The sequence below is a fragment of the Phyllobates terribilis genome, unplaced genomic scaffold (genome assembly GCF_046119375.1).
Source record: "Phyllobates terribilis strain yellow unplaced genomic scaffold, ASM4611937v1 Scaffold_6__1_contigs__length_29720123, whole genome shotgun sequence".
NCBI lineage: Eukaryota > Metazoa > Chordata > Amphibia > Anura > Dendrobatidae > Phyllobates > Phyllobates terribilis.
In genome coordinates, this window is record NW_027362766.1 from 11,750,416 (window position 1) to 11,771,884 (window position 21,469).

The window sequence follows — 21,469 nt, forward strand, 5'->3', positions numbered from 1 at the left end:
CGGATTGTACATGCTGATTGTACATGCGGATTGTACACGCGGATCGTGCACGCGGATTGTACATGCGGATTGTACACGCGGATCCTGCATGCGGATTGTACACGCGGATCGTGCACGCGAATTGTACATGCTGATTGTACACGCGGATCCTGCATGCGGATCGTGCACGCGGATTGTACATGCTGATTGTACACGCGGATCGTACACGCGGATCCTGCATGCGGATCGTACACGCGGATTGTACATGCGGATTGTACATGGGGATTGTGCATGCCGATTGTACATGCGGATTGTGCATGCCGATTGTACACGCGGATCGTGCACGCGGATTGTGCATGCCGATTGTACATGCGGATTGTGCATGCCGATTGTACATGCCGATTGCTCATGCCGATTACACATGCTGATTGTACACGCGGATCGTGCACGCGGATCCTGCATGCGGATCGTACACGCGGATCGTGCACGCAGATTGTACATGCGGATTGAACATGCTGATTGTACATGGGGATTGTGCATGCCGATTGTGCATGCCGATTGTACATGCTGATTGTACATGCCGATTGTGCATGCCGATTGTACACGCGGATTGTGCATGCCGATTGTACATGTGGATTGTACATGCCGATTGCTCATGCCGATTACACATGCTGATTGTACACGCGGATCGTACACGCGGATCCTGCATGCAGATCGTGCACGCGGATTGTACATGCCGATTGTACATGCTGATTGTACATGCGGATTGTGCATGCCGATTGTACACGCGGATCGTACACGCGAATCGTGCATGCCGATTGTACATGCGGATTGTGCATGCCGATTGTACATGCCTATTGTACATGCTGATTGTACATGCCGATTGTGCATGCGGATTGTGCATGCCGATTGTACATGCCGATTGTACATGCTGATTGTACATGCGGATTGTGCATGCCGATTGTACATGCCTATTGTACATGCCGATTGCTCATGCCGATTACACATGCTGATCGTGCACGCGGATCGTGCACGCGGATCGTGCACGCGGATTGTACATGCTGATTGTACATGCGGATTGTACACGCGGATCGTGCACGCGGATTGTACATGCGGATTGTACACGCGGATCCTGCATGCGGATTGTACACGCGGATCGTGCACGCGAATTGTACATGCTGATTGTACACGCGGATCCTGCATGCGGATCGTGCACGCGGATTGTACATGCTGATTGTACACGCGGATCGTACACGCGGATCCTGCATGCGGATCGTACACGCGGATTGTACATGCGGATTGTACATGGGGATTGTGCATGCCGATTGTACATGCGGATTGTGCATGCCGATTGTACACGCGGATCGTGCACGCGGATTGTGCATGCCGATTGTACATGCGGATTGTGCATGCCGATTGTACATGCCGATTGCTCATGCCGATTACACATGCTGATTGTACACGCGGATCGTGCACGCGGATCCTGCATGCGGATCGTACACGCGGATCGTGCACGCAGATTGTACATGCGGATTGAACATGCTGATTGTACATGGGGATTGTGCATGCCGATTGTGCATGCCGATTGTACATGCCGATTGTACATGCGGATTGTGCATGCCGATTGTACACGCCGATTGTACATGCGGATTGTGCATGCCGATTGTACATGCCGATTGTACACGCGGATCGTGCACGCGGATCGTACACGCGGATCCTGCATGCGGATCGTACACGCGGATTGTACATGCTGATTGTATATGGGGATTGTACATGCCGATTGTACACGCGGATCGTACACGCGGATCGTGCACGCCGATTGTACATGCGGATTGTGGATGCGGATTGTGCATGCTGATTGTACATGCGGATTGTGCATGCCGATTGTACATGCCGATTGTACACGCCGATTGTACATGCGGATTGTGCATGCCGATTGTACATGCTGATTGTACATGCGGATTGTGCATGCCGATTGTACATGCCCATTGTACATGCTGATTGTACATGCCGATTGCTCATGCCGATTGCACATGCTGATTGCACATGCGGATTGTACATGCCGATTGTACAGTACAGACCAAAAGTTTGGACACACCTTCTCATTTAAAGATTTTTCCCTATTTTCATAATTATGAAAATTGTACATTCACACTGAAGGCATCAAAACTATGAATTACCACATGTGGAATTATATACTTAACAAAAAAGTGTGAAACAACTGAAAATATGTCTTATATTCTAGGTTCTTCAAAGTAGCCACCTTTTGCTTTGATGACTGCTTTGCACACTCTTGGCATTCTCTTGATGAGCTTCAAGAGGTCGTCACCGGAAATGGTCTTCACTTCACAGGTGTGTCCTGTCAGGTTTAATAAGTGGGATTTCTTGCCTTATAAATGGAGTTGGGACCATCAGTTGTGTTGTGCAGAAGTCAGGTGGATACACAGCTGATAGTCCTACTGAATAGACTGTTAGAATTTGTATTATGGCAAGAAAAAAACAGCTAAGTAACGAAAAACGCGTGGCCATCATTACTTTAAGAAATGAAGGTCAGTCAGTCCGAAAAATTGGGAAAACTTTGAAAGTCTCCCCAAGTGCAGTTGCAAAAACCATCAAGCGCTACAAAGAAACTGGCTCACATGAGGATCACCCCAGGAAAGGAAGACCAAGAGTCACCTCTGCTTCTGAGGATAAGTTTATCCGAGTCACCAGCCTCAGAAATCGCAGGTTAACAGCAGCTCAGATTAGAGACCAGGTCAATGCCATACAGAGTTCTAGCAGCAGACACATCTCTACAACAACTGTTAAGAGGAGACTTTGTGCAGCAGGCCTTCATGGTAAAATATCTGCTAGGAAACCACTGCTAAGGACAGGCAACAAGCAGAAGAGACTTGTTTGGGCTAAAGAACACAAGGAATGGACATTAGACCAGTGGAAATCTGTGCTTTGGTCTGATGAGTCCAAATTTGAGATCTTTGGTTCCAACCACCGTGTCTTTGTGCGACGCAGAAAAGGTGAACGGATGGACTCTACATGCCTGGTTCCCACCGTGAAGCATGGAGGAGGAGGTGTGATGGTGTGGGGGGGCTTTGCTGGTGACACTGTTGGGGATCTATTCAAAATTGAAGGCATACTGAACCAGCATGGCTACCACAGCATCTTGCAGCGGCATGCTATTCCATCCGGTTTGCGTTTAGTTGGACCATCATTTATTTTTCAACAGGACAATGACCCCAAACACCTCCAGGCTGTGTAAGGGCTATTTGACCAAGAAGGAGAGTGATGGGGGGCTATGCCAGATGACCTGGCCTCCACAGTCACCAGACCTGAACCCAATCGAGATGGTTTGGGGTGAGCTGGACCGCAGAGTGAAGGCAAAAGGGCCAACAAGTGCTAAGCATCTCTGGGAACTCCTTCAAGATTGTTGGAAGACCATTTCCGGTGACTACCTCTTGAAGCTCATCAAGAGAATGCCAAGAGTGTGCAAAGCCGTCATCAAAGCAAAAGGTGGCTACTTTGAAGAACCTAGAATATAAGACATATTTTCAGTTGTTTCACACTTTTTTGGTAAGTATATAATTCCACATGTGGTAATTCATAGTTTTGATGCCTTCAGTGTGAATGTACAATTTTCATAGTCAGGAAAATACAGAAAATTCTTTTTTTTTTTTTAAATCAAATAAATTTTTATTAAACATACAATAGTTTCAAAAGCATTACATTTTTAAAGGGCATTTAAAGAACACAAACCTCCCTGTAAACCAGTCCCCTCTCACCCCTGTCCGACAGCATCCTCTCCCCTATGTTGTATCATGAAGAAAAAAAAAAAGGGCAAAAAGAAACCCCAAGACAATAAAGAGATCTTCTATTATTCACTTATGGTAGAAAACCAAAGGTATATTGCCCAAATGTCAGTTTATACTGTCTTATTCAAGTTTGAACTCAGTACTCTTAGATTCCTTTGTATTGTATCCAAGGTTCCCATATCTTTTCAAATATGTTCTGTGTTCCTCTTTTCCCATATATTCCTCTTTCCATCTGTATAATGAATTCTATTTGTCTAAAAAATTCTTCCTCGGAGGGAGGGTCAGTTCCAATCCAATTCCTCGCTATAACTTTCCTAGCACAGTAAAGTAATCTAGCAATGGCTATTTTAATATTTTTATCAGCTAATATCTCTTCTACATAGCCCAAGAAACATGTAATAGGGTCCCCTGGGACTTCGCACTTGTACGCCCCATCAATTGCAGCTAGGACCCCTGACCAAAACCTTAATAGTCTAGGGCGTTCCCACATCATGTGGAATATGCCCGCCTCCCCTCCCCCACATCTTGGGCATTTTGAATCATCCCTTATCCCCATTTTATGCATAATTAGCGGAGATCTATAGACTCTGTGAATTACATAAATATGGCACAGTCTTGCAGGATCGCTCATAGAAAGTATAGGTATATATTCCAGTATGTTTTCCCAAATGTCGTCCCTTATGGGTCCAATTTCCTCTTCCCATTTACTTTTAGATCTTATTGGAAACTCCAGTAGGTAAGTGTGCATCAAGTCCTTCTACGTTCCCGAGATTACTCCTCTGGTGTCTCCCTCCTGACAAATATATTCCAGGACTACATCTGTTTCCACTTAGTTCCTTGGAACTTGATTGCGTGATTAATCTGCCTATAGTGATACCATTCTGAATTTGGCAGCAAAAATTCACTCTGTAGCTACGAGAAGGGTTTAAGACTTTCCCCCTCCATTATTTGATGCATATAATTAATTCCTTTACCTATCCGTTCTCTCATGATACCAATCTTTTGCATCTCTGGAAAGTTATTGTTCTTCCGTATAGGAGTAAATTTAGTTAGACCCTTCACTCCTCTCACTCTCTTTACCATGTTCCAAGTTTTATGTATGAGATCCATTGTCGGCATTTTTCCCCCCAATCTATTCATGTCTCCACCCTCCAAGCCGTCAAGTATTTGTCTTTCTCCAATGGAATGTTCCAAAATTCTTTTTGAAGATCCACCAGATCCCAAACATGACCATCCCCTGAAATGTTGACTCTGTGCTGCCAGATAATAGATTTCTGCCAATCCACCCTCCTCCTTAGGTCTCTGGAGAGTCTCCAGCTTTATTCTTGCCTGCTTCTTTCCCCATACCAAAGCTCTACTCATTGAAGCAGTGGCGATAAATTAGTATTAAGATAATCTGATACCGGTAGAGATATTTGTATTCCCAAGTACATTTTTACACTGCAAGTTATCAACTTCCTTTCCTCCATTTGTCAATTCAGCTTCTCGATCCACTTTGAACAGTACTGATTTGGACCAGTTAATCTTCAGCCCCGATATCATCCCAAACCTTTCAATTATCTGCATGGCATGGTTCAATGATTCATCTGGATCGCCCAAAAAACAACAAGTTATCGTCTGCATACAGAGCAATTTTTTCCTCCAATATTCCATATGTGAACCCCTGGATCTCCTTTGTTTCCCTGATAATTGCAGCCAAAGGTTCAATTGCCATGGCAAAAAGAGGCGGCGACAGTGGGCATCCCTGTCTGGTTCCTCTACCCAAATGGAACAAAGAGGATATTGCTCCGTTAACTCTTATCCTGGCAACAGGTTGGGAATATAATAATTGTACCCATTCAATAAACCTTGGTCCGAAGCCAAATTTTTGCATAACCACCCACAAATATTTCCATTGTACACTATCAAACGCCTTTTGTGCGTCCAGTGAGGTGATTATTCTTCGACCTGGGTTATCAGTTTTTAATTGAAGGTTGAGATACAATCTTCTTATGTTAGCCGCAGTGGATCTATTGGGCATAAACCCGGACTGGTCTGGATGTATTAATGAGGAAATTACCCCAGTTAGCCTATTAGCCAGGACTTTGGCTATTATTTTAACATCAGCTGTTAGTAGCGAGATTGGTCTATACGATTCAGGAATTCTAGGGTCCTTCTCCTCCTTGGGGATCACCACTATCACCGCCTCTCTCATAGAGGCCGGCAGCACCCCCCCCTCCCTGGACTCATCAAGTACTTTCAATAGTTTGGGCATCAGGAGTTCAGCGAACTGTTTATATACTTCTGACGGTAGCCCATCCATACCCGGGGCCTTCTCATTAGCCATGCCATGTAGAGCATTTCTTCAATAGTAATGGGGGAGTCCAGCCTCTCCCTATTCTCATTGTTTAGTCTAGGGAGCAAAATCGAATCAACGAAATTATCTATGTCCTCAGGCGTCGCCGTCCCCTCTGAGGGATAAAGGGATTTCTTATAGAAGTCACTGAAGACCTTCAATATACCCTCCCACTCAGTAATGGTCTTCCCTTTATCATCAATCATTTCATGGACAAAGGAATTATTTCTTTGTGCCGATGCTATCACCGATAACAAATGCCCAACCTTCTCCCCTTCGGCATAAAAATTAGCTTTCCGGAACGCCTGAATTTTTGCCATTTTGTCTATTAGAATCTTGTTCATCTTATCTTGCGCGTTTCTAAGGCCGCGCTGTACCTCAGGAGTATTACTATTTGTGGCTTCCTCCTCCACCCTTCCCAATGCTTCTAGACCTTCTTTTTCTTCTTTTTGAGTTTGTGATTTACGCCTACAAATGTCTCTAAACAATAGCCCTCTAAGAAAGGCCTTCATCGCATCGTATTCTATTAATTTGTCTGTACTGCCATCATTGTGAATAAAAAATTCTTTCAATTCTTCTTCCATTCTCTGAACCTCAAGATGTTGTAGCCAGACGGGATGCATTTTCCACCCTTCCTTAACTATCCCTCTTTGGGGTCCATACCTAATAGTTACCATAATTGGACTATGGTCTGAGATTATTCTAGGGAGATAATGTACATCCTTTATCATGGAGTCTGCCATTTCATCCGCTAGTGCTAAATCTATGCGTGATAGCGTACCATATGACGTTGAGTGACACGAGTAGCATCGTTTTCCTGTATTCCTGACCCTCCGTGTATCAATCAGTCCTATTTCTTTTATGAAGTAGCCCAAAACTGTATTGGTACTTCCCTGTATGTTTGATTGTCTCCTACTCCTGTCCCAAAAATTGTCAATTACATTATTAAAATCTCCCATCATCAAAAGCGGTAATATTTTCCCTTTTTCAGCATATTCTCTCATTAATCTAATTTTGGTGCTAGAGTAAGTGGGGGGGGGTGTATAGTGCCGCTATGCACATCGGGATTCCAAAGAAAGTCCCCTTTACTGCTACCCCCTGCCCCTCTGGATCAATGTATACATCCAATTCCTCAAAAGGTGTGGACCTATTAATTAAAATTGAAACTCCTCTAGCATAATTAGAGAAAGTGGAGTGATACGCCTTCTGTATCCATCTTATATTTATAACCTGCGTTGTTTCCTTTTGTAAATGAGTTTCTAAAAGACATATTACCGAGGCCCCTTGATCCTGCAAACTTTTAAATATTGTTGCCCTTCTGGTTTTCTCCGATAGACCCCTAACATTCCAGCTTATAACCTTAAAACTACCCATAATATACGATTAATGGTGTTTCTTTTATCTTATTTCTCTTTTTTGCTGTCGATACCCTCCCCCCTTCCCTCCTCCCTCCCCCCGTCCCCCTTTCCCTCCCCCCCTTTCTCTCCCCTTCCCTCCTCCCTCCCCCCCGTCCCCCTTTCCCTCCCCTTCCCTCCTCCCTCCTCCCCCCCATCCCCCTTTCCCTCCCCTTCCCTCCTCCCTCCTCCCCCCCATCCCCCTTCCCCCCCCTTTCCCTCCCCTTCCCTCCTCCCTCCTCCCCTCTCCCCGTCCCCCTTTCCCTCCCCTTCCCTCCTCCCCCGTCCCCCTTTCCCCCCCTTTCCCTCCTCCTCCCTCCCCCCGTCCCCCTTTCCCTCCCCTTCCCTCCTCCCTCCTCCCCCCCGTCCCCCTTTCCCCCCCTTTCCCTCCCCTTCCCTCCTCCCTCCTCCCCCCTCCCCCCGTCCCCCTTTCCCTCCCCTTCCCTCCTCCCTCCTCCCCCCTCCCCCCCTTCCCTCCTCCCTCCTCCCCCCGTCCCCCTTTCCCCCCCCCTTTCCCTCCCCTTCCCTCCTCCCTCCTCCCCCCCATCCCCCTTTCCCCCCCCTTTCCCTCCCCTTCCCTCCTCCCTCCTCCCCCCTCCCCGTCCCCCTTTCCCTCCCCTTCCCTCCTCCCTCCTTCCCCGTCCCCTTTCCCTCCCCTTCCCTCCTCCCCCCTCCCCCTTTCCCTCCCCTTCCCTCCTCCCTCCTCCCCCCCGTCCCCCTTTCCCTCCCCTCCTCCTCCCTTTGAGTGCTTTCTAGGAGCTGTGGGTTCTCCATTCCTGTTTTTGACTCCCAATTAAAGAATACCCCAACTAGGTCTCTCATTTTAAGTTCTCAGCCGACCATTCCTTTAAGAAAAATTTTAAGTATCTTGGTAAACTCTCACTTTCCTGTTTGCAAAGATTTAGCATTAACAACGATCCATTCTGTGGCTTCCTCTGGCTTTGTAAAAAAGAAGACCTTATCCATAGCCACTACTCGCAGTTTGGCCGGGAACAACATTGAGTACTTTGCGCCTAACTCTCTTAGACGTCTTTTTACTCCTCCAAATTGCATTCGCTGCCTTTGGACAGCTACCGAATAATCAGGATATATGCCAATCCGTTGGCCATTTATTGTGATCTCACCATCTTCTCTTGCTTTGCGGATGGTGATATCTCTGTCTCTATAGTGGAGTAGCTTTGCAATCAGAACACGCGGCCCTTTTCCCGTGGGCTGGGGTTGCATTGGTACTCTGTGTGCACGCTCCACCGCGTAGAATTTAGTAAGAGAGTCCGCTCTATTTTTTTCCTTCAGCCATTTTTCATTGAAATCAGTGGGATCTCTTCCCTCAGACTTTTCCGGGAGTCCGACTATTCTAATATAATTTCTTCTGGAGCGATTCTCCAAGTCATCATTTTTGGCCATCATTTCTGAGATTTGTTGTTTAAATTGCTTTTCAGATTTTGTGAGTTTATTAATCTGATCTTCTGTTTCTCCCACTCTGGTTTCCACCTCAACAGTCCTGATATTAGCCTTTTGCATATCTTTTTTAATAGTGGCCACTTCAGATTGCACTCCCAGGACTTGCTGTGTTAATGTGGTTAGTGCCTGTTTACAAAAAGACACCACAGCAAACACATCCTTAATGGTGGGGTTTTCTTGTGCATCACCCTCCTCCTGTGCAACTTCAGACGTAGCTTCTCCATCAATATGACTACTCTCCTGGGACATGTTTTCCTCCGCTTCAATTGTTTGCCCCATCGTTTCATCCTCCTCCATCTCCTCTCCTTCATCCAGCTCCTGTTCTTTGTCTCCTTCCACATTACGTGCATACCTTTCCAGCCTCGCCGCTGCACTCATGCGACGCTGGTAAGCTGCATTAGCTTTGGCCGCCTCCTCCTTCTTCTCGGCGCCATCTTGGGAGCTATTTCCATCTCCCCATGCCGCGTCCTTCTGTCTTCGACGGGTCATCTCTGCACTCCTCCGAGCGTCGCAGCTTCCTCTTCTGCTATCCGCAGCGCTTCCCTCACCCTCCGGTCGGCTGAGACTGACGGTGGCGGCGGCGGATCCTCTAGATGATTAGGTAGCTGCGGGAGAGCGCGGGAAACACGGCCGTTCACATCGCCTACCAGGCTCCGCCCCACAGAAAAATCTTTAAATGAGAAGGTGTGTCCAAACTTTTGGTCTGTACTGTACGCTTCCTGATTTTGTCTATTTGATCTTGTCCTCCTCCTCATCCTCATTCTCCACCATATCACCACAATATCTACCATATCACCATATCTACGTCTCTTGCAAGGGGCATTGGAGTTCCTCCAAATTTTTGGCAGCCGTTGCATTCACTGCATAGGCAAACATTATGGGAGACCCACTTCCTTATAATGGGAACATTGTTTTCAAGAAGCTCTCCGACCCCTACGTCTCTTGCAATTGGCATTGGAGTTCCTCCAAATTTTTGGCAGCTGTTGCATTCACTGCATAGGCAAACAGTACGGGAGGCCCAATACCTAATGGAACATTGTTTTCAGGAGGCCCTCCGACCTCTACGTCTCTTGCAAGGGACATTGGAGTTCCTCCAAATTTTTGGCAGCTGTTGCATTCACTGCATAAGCAATAACAGTATAGGAGACCCACTCCTTTCTAATGGGAACATGTCATTACTGTGGCCCACCTCTATGTGTCTTTAAATTGTTATTGGGATATTTCCTAAATGTTGGCAGCCATTGGACCCACTGCATACCCTTTAATTGTATAGCAGAAGCGCTCCTTTATAATGGGAACATGTGGTTTCTGTGCCCACCTCTCTTTGTCTTTAAATTGTTATTAGGGTTTTTTCCAAAATTTTGGCGTCCCTTGCAGTCAGAGCATGGGCATTACCACGATAGGAGACCTGCTCCTTTATAATGGGAACATTATTTTTACTGAGGCCCTCCTCTATGTCTTTTCAAAGGGGTATTGCGTCCAAATTTTTGGCAGCCCTTGTAGTCACTGCATACCCAATGTTACGGATCCGGGTGGTGGAACCTCTGTGCTGCGGTGCAAGGAGGGACCAGAGGGGCGTGACTAAGTATCTACTCGGTCTGACCAAGGTCACACGGCGGCTTAGTCGACTCCGTGAACCAGGGAGGGACAGAGCAGAGGGACCAGGTGTCACTCTGGGGCCGACCTTGTATGAGAGCAGGTGACTCCCACGGGTCAGAAGGCAGGAACTGACTGGTACAGCGGAAGAGCACGGCAGGCAGGCTGACGGGTGGTCCAGGTAGTCAGGCAGGCTGATTCGGCTGATAGCCAGACAGGTGCTCCGGGTAGGCAAGCTGGCGTGCACAACAGGTAACTAGCAGGTGCTTCCAGGTAAGCAGGCAAGCGGGCACAGCTGGTAACAGGCAGGTGCTTCCAGGTAAGCAGTCGGGCGGGCACGGCAGGTAACAGGCAGGTGCTTCCAGGTAAGCAGGCGGGCAGAGCCCATAGACAGATTGGCGGACTGAACTGTAGACAGACTGTCGGGCTGGAGAGTAGTCAGACTGGCGGACCGGACTGAAGAACAGACTGGCGGACGGAACTGACTTGCAGAAGACCTGTGGGCTGAAGCAAAGTAAGAGTAACAGAGCAACAGCCTTGCACGGGCACCTCCATATTGGAGGAGGTGCCTTTTATAGAGAAAGCCCTCCGGTCATTGGTTGGGGACTTTTTAGGACGGCGCGCGCAGCCCCTTTAAGAGGGAGGGAGCGTGCCCTAAAGTTCGAGGGAAGCTGCGTGCACCAGCAGCAGCAGGGAGGCCGAAAGACGCCGGAGCAGGACCGCGGCAGTAGGGGAGACAGCGTCTCTGCCTGGCAGGGGGTAGAGACGCTGATGTTACACCCAATAACAGTATAGGAGACCCACTCTTTAATAATGGGAACAATAAAGAATAGCCAACTGCTGGCCCTTTAAGAATAGTAAGGGCCCCCTGATAGCCGTATAAAAATAGTATTTGTGCGTTTCAGAGTCTTTCCTTCATAAATGAAACAGGATGTGTCTGATCATGTCTCACATACCACATGGCAAGATAAGGTAGTAAAATATTAAAATGACATTTACCTTTTGAATATATTTTGAAAGCAATGCAAAAGTGCACAAACGCATCAAAAACGCTACGTGTGAACATAGCCCAAGGTGTGGAGGAGCATTTTTGTTTTTGTATATTTATTTTGCCTTATATACAAGTCATTACCCTGGAAAGGATGTTCCTTAACATTTTGCCCAGGAAAATCCATTTTGTTTTTGTATGTTTTATTGTGAGTCCGTAAAAGTGGCGTAATAACTCTGACAACATTGTTGACAGCAGTGACCTGGGAGTCAGAGATGCTTCCAGGGGTCTTCCCCATGCTGTTCCCATGTCATATGAGCACCGTTCCCATCCATTTGGGCAATTTTTAGGCCCTCTGCAGACCGCCAGGGGAGAAGGGGGGAGGTGCTTGAAAAATGCTCGAGTTTCCCATAGACTTAGATTGGGCTTATTACTCGGACCGAGCTCTCGAGCATTCCAATTTGGTCAACCCGAGCAACGAGTACCCGAGGATTTTAGTGCTCGCTCATCACTAGTAGTGATGTGTGACTTGGAGAATAAAGAAGAAAATTGATCTTCCACCCTACTTTATAATAGGAAGGTATCCACAACCAGAATTTATGCCAGAACATGGATAAAATTTCTAGCTTTCTCTGGATCAAAGCTTAAGGCGGGGGCTCCAGTGGGCCACATTCTGGAGTTTCTGCAGAAGGGTTTTTAACTAGGCCTATCAACCAGCACCCTCAAGGGCCAGGTGTCAGCTTTGAGGGCCCTATACAACTGTGAACTAGCGCGTAATTATTGAGTATCTAGATTTATTAGGGCTTCATATAGATCTGGGCCTATCTTAAAAAGAAAGGGTAGTACCGTGGGATTTAAATCTGGTCTTAGCGGCCATGACAGAGTTGCCATTCAAGCCCATTGATTTAGCATCTGTTAAAGTGCTTTCCCTTAAAACAGCCCTGCTGGTAGCCTTAGCATCTGTTCGTAGGGTCAGTGACATTTAGGCCCTTTGTAGAGTTCCACCATTCACTCAGTGTCTTGAGGACATAGTAATTTTGAAGCCGGATCCATCCTACCTACCTAAAGTAATGTCTCGGTTTCAAAGGTTACAGGAGATAATTCTTCCCTCTTTTTGCTCTAATCCTAAGAATCAGAAGGAGGAGAAGCTTCATACTTTAGATGTTAGAAGATGTCTACTAAAGTATCTGTCTGTGACTGACTCCTGGAAAGTCTAAAGACTCACTCTACAAGGGCCCTGTGTCACGGGTGTGTCAGGTGTGACAGACAGTCGTTCTGGATCCAGCTGTAGAATGTCATTGCGCTTGGCGCTGCAGGCACCTTCTTGATCTTTTCATCTGTAGTCTAGTGATATCCTTCTCCTTCTAGGACCTAGCAGTGACCTCCACCTTCTGCTGCTAATTGACACACCCTTGCTGGAAGTTTAAATACCTTCAGTCTCTACAGAGAGTCGCCGGTGATAGCTCTATTTTCCTCTCTCCAGGCTTAAAGTACTAGTTGTTGGCTAGTGTCTTCTTGGAGTTCCCTTGGAGGATAGTTGGCATGATCTCTCTGGTGTAATCTCAAGCTAAATGTTTTCCTTTGTCTGTTTACCTGTATGTCTTTAGTTGCAGTGGGGGCTGACTAGTGCTCACCCCATCCCCTCCCTATCTAGGGCCTATCACTAGGGGCAGTCAGGGATTAGGTTTCCTGCTCGGTGATAGGTACGAAACCTATTTAGGAACGTTAGGGGAGGCAGGGTGTTGTCAGATTGAATATGGGTTCCTCTTCCGACCTCACCTTTGGAAGAAGGGTGCTCCAGGTTGTGGTCCCTCCCTAAATTCTTACTTTCTCTGTAATTCTCTCGTGGTGCTGTCATGGGTGATCGATAAAGTCTTAGTTACTTACTGGTAACTGTATTTTTCGGAACCCATGACAGCACCCTTATATTCCCTCCCATCACGTGTGGGCGAGCACTTTTTCTGCTAGTGTATCAGTTCACATTGTGATTAATTTGTGGTACGGGGAAAACTTGTGTTTTGCAGTAATTTTTGGAGGTCCTCTCATGCTCTGTAATGCAACTGATGCGTAGGCGAGGTACCACCCTGCAGGTTTCCTGTCCTTGAAGGGCAGATTCCCTCTCTCTTGGTACTGTCATGGGTTCCAAAAAATCCTGTTACCGGTAAGTAACTAAGACTTTTAGACCACAGGCTGAGCAGATCTGAATTTGAGATGTTCAGATTGACACTGTTGATATAGTTATCTTTTGAAGTATGATTGCTTAGAGATCCCAACTTGAATTTTGGTACAAATGTGGCTAGGAGCTTAGGAGGCATATGTGAATTTTTTGAAAATGTTATACCATATAGTAACATAGTAATATAATTTTTAAGGTTGAAGGAAGAAGGAAGACTAAGTCCATCTAGTTCAGCCCATAGCCTAACATGTTGATCCAGAGGAAGGCAACAAAAACCCATGTGGCAAACACTAAGTTCCACATTGGGGAAAAAAATTCCTTCCTGACTCCATACGACAATCAGACTAGTTCCCTGGATCAACGCCCTATCAAGGAATCTAGTATATATAACCTGTAATATTATACTTTTCAAGAAAGGCATCCAGGCCCTTCTTAAATGTTAGTAGTGAATCCCTCATTACACATCATGTGGCAGAGAGCTCCATAGTCTCACTGCTCTTACAGTAAAGAATCCGCGTCTGTGATTATGATTAAACCTTCTTTCCTCCAGACGTAGAAGATGCCTCCTTGTCCCCGTCTCAGGCCTCAGAGTAAAAAGATCAGTAGAAAGGTCTTTGTACCGTCCCCTCATATACTTGTACATAGTAATAAGATCACCCCTAAACCTTCTCTTTTCCACAGTAAATAACCCCAAGTGTAATAACCTGTCTTGGTATTGCAGACCCCCAGTCCTCTAATAACCTGTCTTGGTATTGCAGACCCCCCAGTCCTCTAATAACCTGTCTTGGTATTGCAGACCCCCCAGTCCTCTAATAACCTTGGTCGCTCTTCTCTGCACCCGCTCTAGTTCAGCTATGTCTTTCTTATACACCGGAGACCAGAACTGTACACAGTATTCTACGTGTGGTCGCACTAATGACTTGTATAGAGGTAAAATTATCTTCTCCTCATGATCATCTCTGCCTCTTTTAATGCATCCCATTATTTTATTTGCCTTTGCAGCAGCTGCCTGACACTGGCCACTAAACGTGAGCTTGTCGTCCACCAATACACCCAGGTCTTTTTCAGTGACAGTTTTGCCCAGTGTTTTACAATTAAGCATATAATTATACATTTTATTTCCTCTGCCCAAGTGCATTACCTTACATTTATCCCCATTAAAGCTCATTTGCCATTTTTCAGCCCAAGCTTCTAGTTTACATAGATCCTCCTGTAATATAAAATTGTCCTCCTCTGTATTGATTACCCTGCAGAGTTTAGTGTCATCTGCAAATATTGAAATACTACTCTGTATGCCCCCTACAAGGTCATTAATAAATATGTTAAAAAGAAGGGGGCCCAATACTGACCCCTGTGGTACCCCACTGTTAACTGTGACCCAGTCTGAGTGTTTTCCATTAATAACCACCCTTTGTTTCCTATCACTGAGCCGGTTCTTAACCCACATACATATATTTTCCCCTCTCCCCATTGTTCTCATTTTATGTATCAACCTTTTGTGTAGAACCGTATCAAAAGCTTTTGAAAAGTCCATATACACAACATCCACTGCATTTCCTTGGTCCAGTCCGGAACTTACCTCTTCATAAAAGCTGATCAGATTAGTCTGACAGGAACGGTCCCTCGTAAGCCCATGTTGATATTGGGTCATGAGGTTATTCTTCTTCAGATACTCTATTATAGCATCTCTTAGGAAACCCTCCAGGATTTTACCCACAGTAGAGGTTAAGCTTACCGGCCTATAATTTCCAAGTTCGGTTTTTGTCCCCTTTTTGAATATTGGCACCACATTTGCTATGCGCCAGTCCTGTGGTACAGACCCTGTTATTATGGAGTCTTTAAAGATTAATAATAATGGTCTATCTATGATGTTGCTTAATTCCTGCAGTACTCGCGGGTGTATCCCCTCCGGGCCCGGGGATTTGTCTACTTTAGTGATTTTTAGACGCCGCCGTACTTCCTGCTGGGTTAAGAAAGTGACATTTAATGGAGAATTTTTGTCATCACTGATCATGTTTTCTGTCATGCGATTTTCTTGTGTAAATACGGTTGAAAAAAAATCATTTAGGATATTGGCTTTTTCCTCATCCACCATTTCACCGAGACTATTTTTAAAGGGGCCAACACTATCATTTTTTAGTTTCTTACTATTTATGTAGTTAAAGAATATTTTGGGATTATTTTTACTTTCTCTGGCAATGAGTCTCTCTGTCTCAATCTTTGCTGCCTTGATTTGGTTTTTACAAAATTTATTTAATTTTCTGTATTTATTTAATGCCTCATCGCTACCTACTTGTTTTAGTTCTCTAAATGCTTTCTTTTTGTCACTTATTGCACCCCTTACAGCTCTATTTAGCCATAGTGGTTTCCTCCTATTTCTAGTATGTTTATTTCCATATGGTATATATTGTGCACAGGTCCTATTCAGGATGCTAATAAATGTCTCCCATTTGCTTTGTGTAGTTTTATGTCTCAGGATATCGTCCCAGTTTATTGCACTAATATCATCTCTCAACTGTTGGAAATTTGCCTTCCTGAAGCTTAGTGTCCTTGTAACCCCTCTACTACACATCTTATTAATGGATACATGAAAACTTATTATTTTGTGATCACTATTACCCAAGTGACCCCCAACTCGTATATTTGATATGTGGTCTGGCCTATTGGTTAATATTAGGTCTAGCAGTGCCCCCCTTCTTGTTGGGTCCTGAACCAGTTGTGAAAGGTAATTGTTTCTCACAGTTGCCAAAAACCTATTACCTTTGCTTGAACTACAGGTTTCTGTCCCCCAATGTATTTCAGGGAAGTTGAAGTCCCCCATAATAATGACTTCTCCTTGAGTCGCTGCTTCGTTATTTGCTTTACGAGGATATTCTTCGCTGCTTCCATTATTTTTGGAGACTTATAACAAACCCCTATCAGAAATTTATTATTTTTTCCCCCTCCCCTTATCTCCACCCACAGGGACTCTACATTTTCATTAGATTCACAAATATTCTCACGCAAGATGGGTTTTAAGGATGATTTTACATATAAACACCCCCCGCCCCTCGCTTGTTTGTACGGTCATTTCTGAACAGGCTATAGCCCTGTAAATTAACTGCCCAGTCATGGCTCTTGTCCAGCCACGTCTCAGATATCCCCACCATGTCATAATTATTTTTCAACAAAATTAATTCTAATTCCTCCATTTTGTTGGTGAGGCTTCTGGCATTAGTGTACATGCATTTTATGTATCTCTCTGTACCTCTATTCCTTCTTACTATATTGGCTGTTCTAACCCCACACCCAATTTCTTTATTTGTGCCCAGGTCACTATCTGCACTATCTTCCCCACCTATAAAATGAATACCCTCCCCCCAATCCCTAGTTTAAACACTCCTCCAACCTTCTAGCCATTTTCTACCCCAGCACAGCTGTACCCTCCCCATTGAGGTGCAGCCCGTCCCTAGCGTAGAATCTGTAGCCAACTGAGAAGTCGGCCCAGTTCTCCAGGAACCCAAACCCCTCCTTCCTACACCAATTCCTGAGCCACTTATTTATTTCCCTAATCTCTCGTTGCCTCTCTGGTGTGGCACGTGGTACAGGCAGTATTTCAGAGAATACCACCTTGGAGGTCCTTGCTTTAAGCTTGCAGCCTAATTTCCTGAAATCACCTTTAAGGACCTTCCACCTACCTCTAACGTTGTCATTTGTGCCAATGTGCACCATAACCGCTGGGTCCTCACCAGCCCCTCCCAGTAATCTGTCAACCCGATCAGCGATGTGCCGGTCTCGAGTGCCAGGTAGGCAGCACACTGTTCGACGATCCCTGTCTTAGGGCAATCTGTCACAATCTGTTCCCCTAATAATTGAGTCCCCCACTACCAGCACCTGCCTGGCTTGCCCTGCTCTCCTGTTTCCCCCCTTACTGGAGCTGACACTCCTCCGGCATTCAGAGGACATGTCTTGCTGCAGCAGTGCTACCCCTGTACTGACACCCCCCTCATCTGCCAACTTTGCAAACTTATTGGGGTGTGCCAGATCAGGACTAGCCTCCCTGGCACTCTTCCCTCTACCCCCCCTTCTAACTGTCACCCAGCTAGCTGCCTCACCATCCTGCAGCTGCCTACTACCACCCTCCCCCACATCTACCCCGGTGAGCAGCTGCTCAGTGAGCAGCAGACTCCTTTCCATATTGTCTATGGATCTCAGTGTTGCCAGCTGCTCATTTAGATCCAGTACCTGGGCTTCCAAACGCACAACGTGCACACATCTCGCACAGCAGTATGCACCCACAACCGGCTGTTCAGGGATTGCATACATGTGGCAAGATGTACACTGGATAGCATTGTCAATAATGGAGCTCATTTCCTAATGGGGATTGCACTAGACAGAAATGTAAAGTAAAAAGAAATGTAAAGAATTAATAAAATACAGACAGCAATTCAGTCCAAATTCCTCCCTTCCAAACTCCCTGAATCCAAGTCACTGAATCACAAGTCACACACTTACTTCCGTTTGCATTTACGCTCCGTTCACACTCAGCTCGTTCACACTCGCTAAGGAAAAAGATTTAACAAGTTTTTTTTTTTCCCTTTAGCAGCAATCCAACCTACAGCTCAATGCACTACCAAAGGACTGGAAGCCCCAACCAGCTGCCACTTATAAACCCTTAATTATGACCCCACACCCTTAATTAACCCCTTGTGAGCATAGCTACACCTCAGGATTTAAGTGCATTGTAGTTAACCCTTAAACCCACAGGTAGTAAAATAAGAGACTGTAAAACTGTAGAGAGAAAATGGGTTTTAAAAAGCCCAATAAAACTAAACAGGTAGAAAAGCACTCAGCAGGTCACAATTCAGCAACTCACAGCAATTCACACAGGTATTTGCTGCAGGATTCCCAAATACCTCTTCACTGAATCACAAGTCACACACTTACTTCCGTTCGCATTTACGCTCCGGTCACACTCAGCTCGTTCACACTCGCTAAGGAAGAAGATTTATAGTTTTTTTTTTTTTCACCCCTTTAGCAGCAATCCAACCTACAGCTCAATGCACTTCCATATGCATGATAGACAACATTCGTGCCGTTCTGAGCAGGTTGTGGACGCCCTGAATTTTCGGTGTAGAGACCTTTTTTTTTTATATAAAATAACATTACTATGTGATATGTTATTGATGAGTGGACTCACTAGTGAATTTGATTAGTATATAAATAAATAATAAAAAGGATCAAATAGGCCCGTATCCATGGAAAAAAAACAAGTATACGGTAACCAATAAAAAAATGATTTATTTTTGTATAGAATGTTGTAAAACATAAAACTACCTAAATGTTGATATCATAATTTTATTGACCCACCTGATGGTGTTTAAAAAATATATTCAAGAATTGCTGTTTGTGTTTTTTTTTTTTATTATTATTTTATTCCACCTCGCAAAAAGTGTAAACCTTTTGTGTGACAAAACCGTACCACTGGAAAATAGATTTTGTCCCTCAAAAAAATAGGTTCTTGTACAGGAGGATGGGGAAAATATTAAACGTACACCTCTCGAAATATGGTGATGCAAAAGCAAAAGAGTAGCTAGCAATGATGAGATTCAGATCCCTATCAATGGGTTACGAATTACGATACTTAGAATTGATAAATAAATAAGTTCAGGAAACTTGGATGATTGTATTATTTCTAAAGCTTATAAAAATCTGTGTGCTTTGGAAACTGGTTTTGTTTTGAAGATGCTTATTATAATCTTTTTACTTTATTCAGGTATATGTTGTATTATTCTATTTGTGTGTCGGATCAATGATGATAACAGGAGTATATCGAGATGTAAGAGAACACAGGACCCTCGGCCATACTTTAGGCTCTCACGCGGCTGTGACACATCTCCACCAGAACCTGCTCCTGTGACTTCTGCCGCCAGGCTCCATCATATTTACTCTTACGGGCAGCGGTGCCCCATCATATTTACTCTTACGGGCAGCGGTGCTCCATCATATTTACTCTTACGAGCAGCGGTGCCCCATCATATTTACTCTTATGGGCAGCGGTGCCCCATCATATTTACTCTTACGAGCAGCGGTGCTCCATCATATTTACTCTTACAGGCAGAGGTGCCCCATCATATTTACTCTTACGGGCAGCGGTGCCCCATCATATTTACTCTTACGAGCAGCGGTGCCCCATCATATTTACTCTTACGGGCAGAAGTGCCCCATCATATTTACTCTTACGGGCAGCGGTGCCCCATCATATTTACTCTTACGGGCAGCGGTGCCCCATCATATTTACTCTTATGGGCAGCGGTGCTCCATCATATTTACTCTTATGGGCAGCGGTGCTCCATCATATTTACTCTTATGGGCAGCGGTGCTCCATCATATTTACTCTTACGGGCAGCGGTGCCCAATCATATTTACTCTTATGGGCAGCGGAGCTCCATCATATTTACTCTTACGGGCAGCGGTGCCCCATCATATTTACTCTTACGGGCAGCGGTGCCCCATCATATTTACTCTTACGGGCAGCGGTGCCCCATCATATTTACTCTGCGGGCAGCGGTGCCCCATCATATTTACTCTTACGGGCAGTGGTGCCCCATCATATTTACTCTTACGGGCAGCAGTGCCCCATCATATTTACTCTTACGGGCAGCGGTGCCCCATCATATTTACTCTTATGGGCAGCGGTGCTCCATCATATTTACTCTTATGGGCAGCGGTGCTCCATCATATTTACTCTTATGGGCAGTGGTGCCCAATCATATTTACTCTTATGGGCAGCGGTGCTCCATCATATTTACTCTTATGGGCAGCGGTGCTCCATCATATTTACTCTTACGGGCAGCGGTGCCCCATCATATTTACTCTTACGGGCAGCGGTGCCCCATCATATTTACTCTGCGGGCAGCGGTGCCCCATCATATTTACTCTTACGGGCAGCGGTGCCCCATCATATTTACTCTTACGGGCAGCGGTTCCCCATCGTATTTACTCTTACGGGCAGCGGTGCCCCATCATATTTACTCTTATGGGCAGCGGTGCTCCATCATATTTACTCTTACGGGCAGCGGTGCCCCATCATATTTACTCTTACGGGCAGCGGTGCCCCATCATATTTACTCTTACGGACAGCGGTGCCTCATCATATTTACTGTTATGGGCAGCGGTGCTCCATCATATTTACTCTTATGGGCAGCGGTGCCCCATCATATTTACTCTTACGGGCAGCGGTGCCCCATCATATTTACTCTTATGGGCAGCGGTGCTCCATCATATTTACTCTTACGGGCAGCGGTGCCCCATCATATTTACTCTTACGGGCAGCGGTGCCCCATCATATTTACTCTTACGGGCAGCGGTGCCCCATCATATTTACTCTTACGGGCAGCGGTGCCCCATCATATTTACTCTGCGGGCAGCGGTGCCCCATCATATTTACTCTTACGGGCAGCGGTGCCCCATCATATTTACTCTGCGGGCAGCGGTGCCCCATCATATTTACTCTTACGGGCAGTGGTGCCCCATCATATTTACTCTTACGGGCAGTGGTGCCCCATCATATTTACTCTGCGGGCAGCGGTGCCCCATCATATTTACTCTTACGGGCAGCGGTGCCCCATCATATTTACTCTTACGGGCAGTGGTGCCCCATCATATTTACTCTTACGGGCAGCGATGCCCCATCATATTTACTCTTACGGGCAGCGGTGCCCCATCATATTTACTCTTACGGGCAGCGATGCC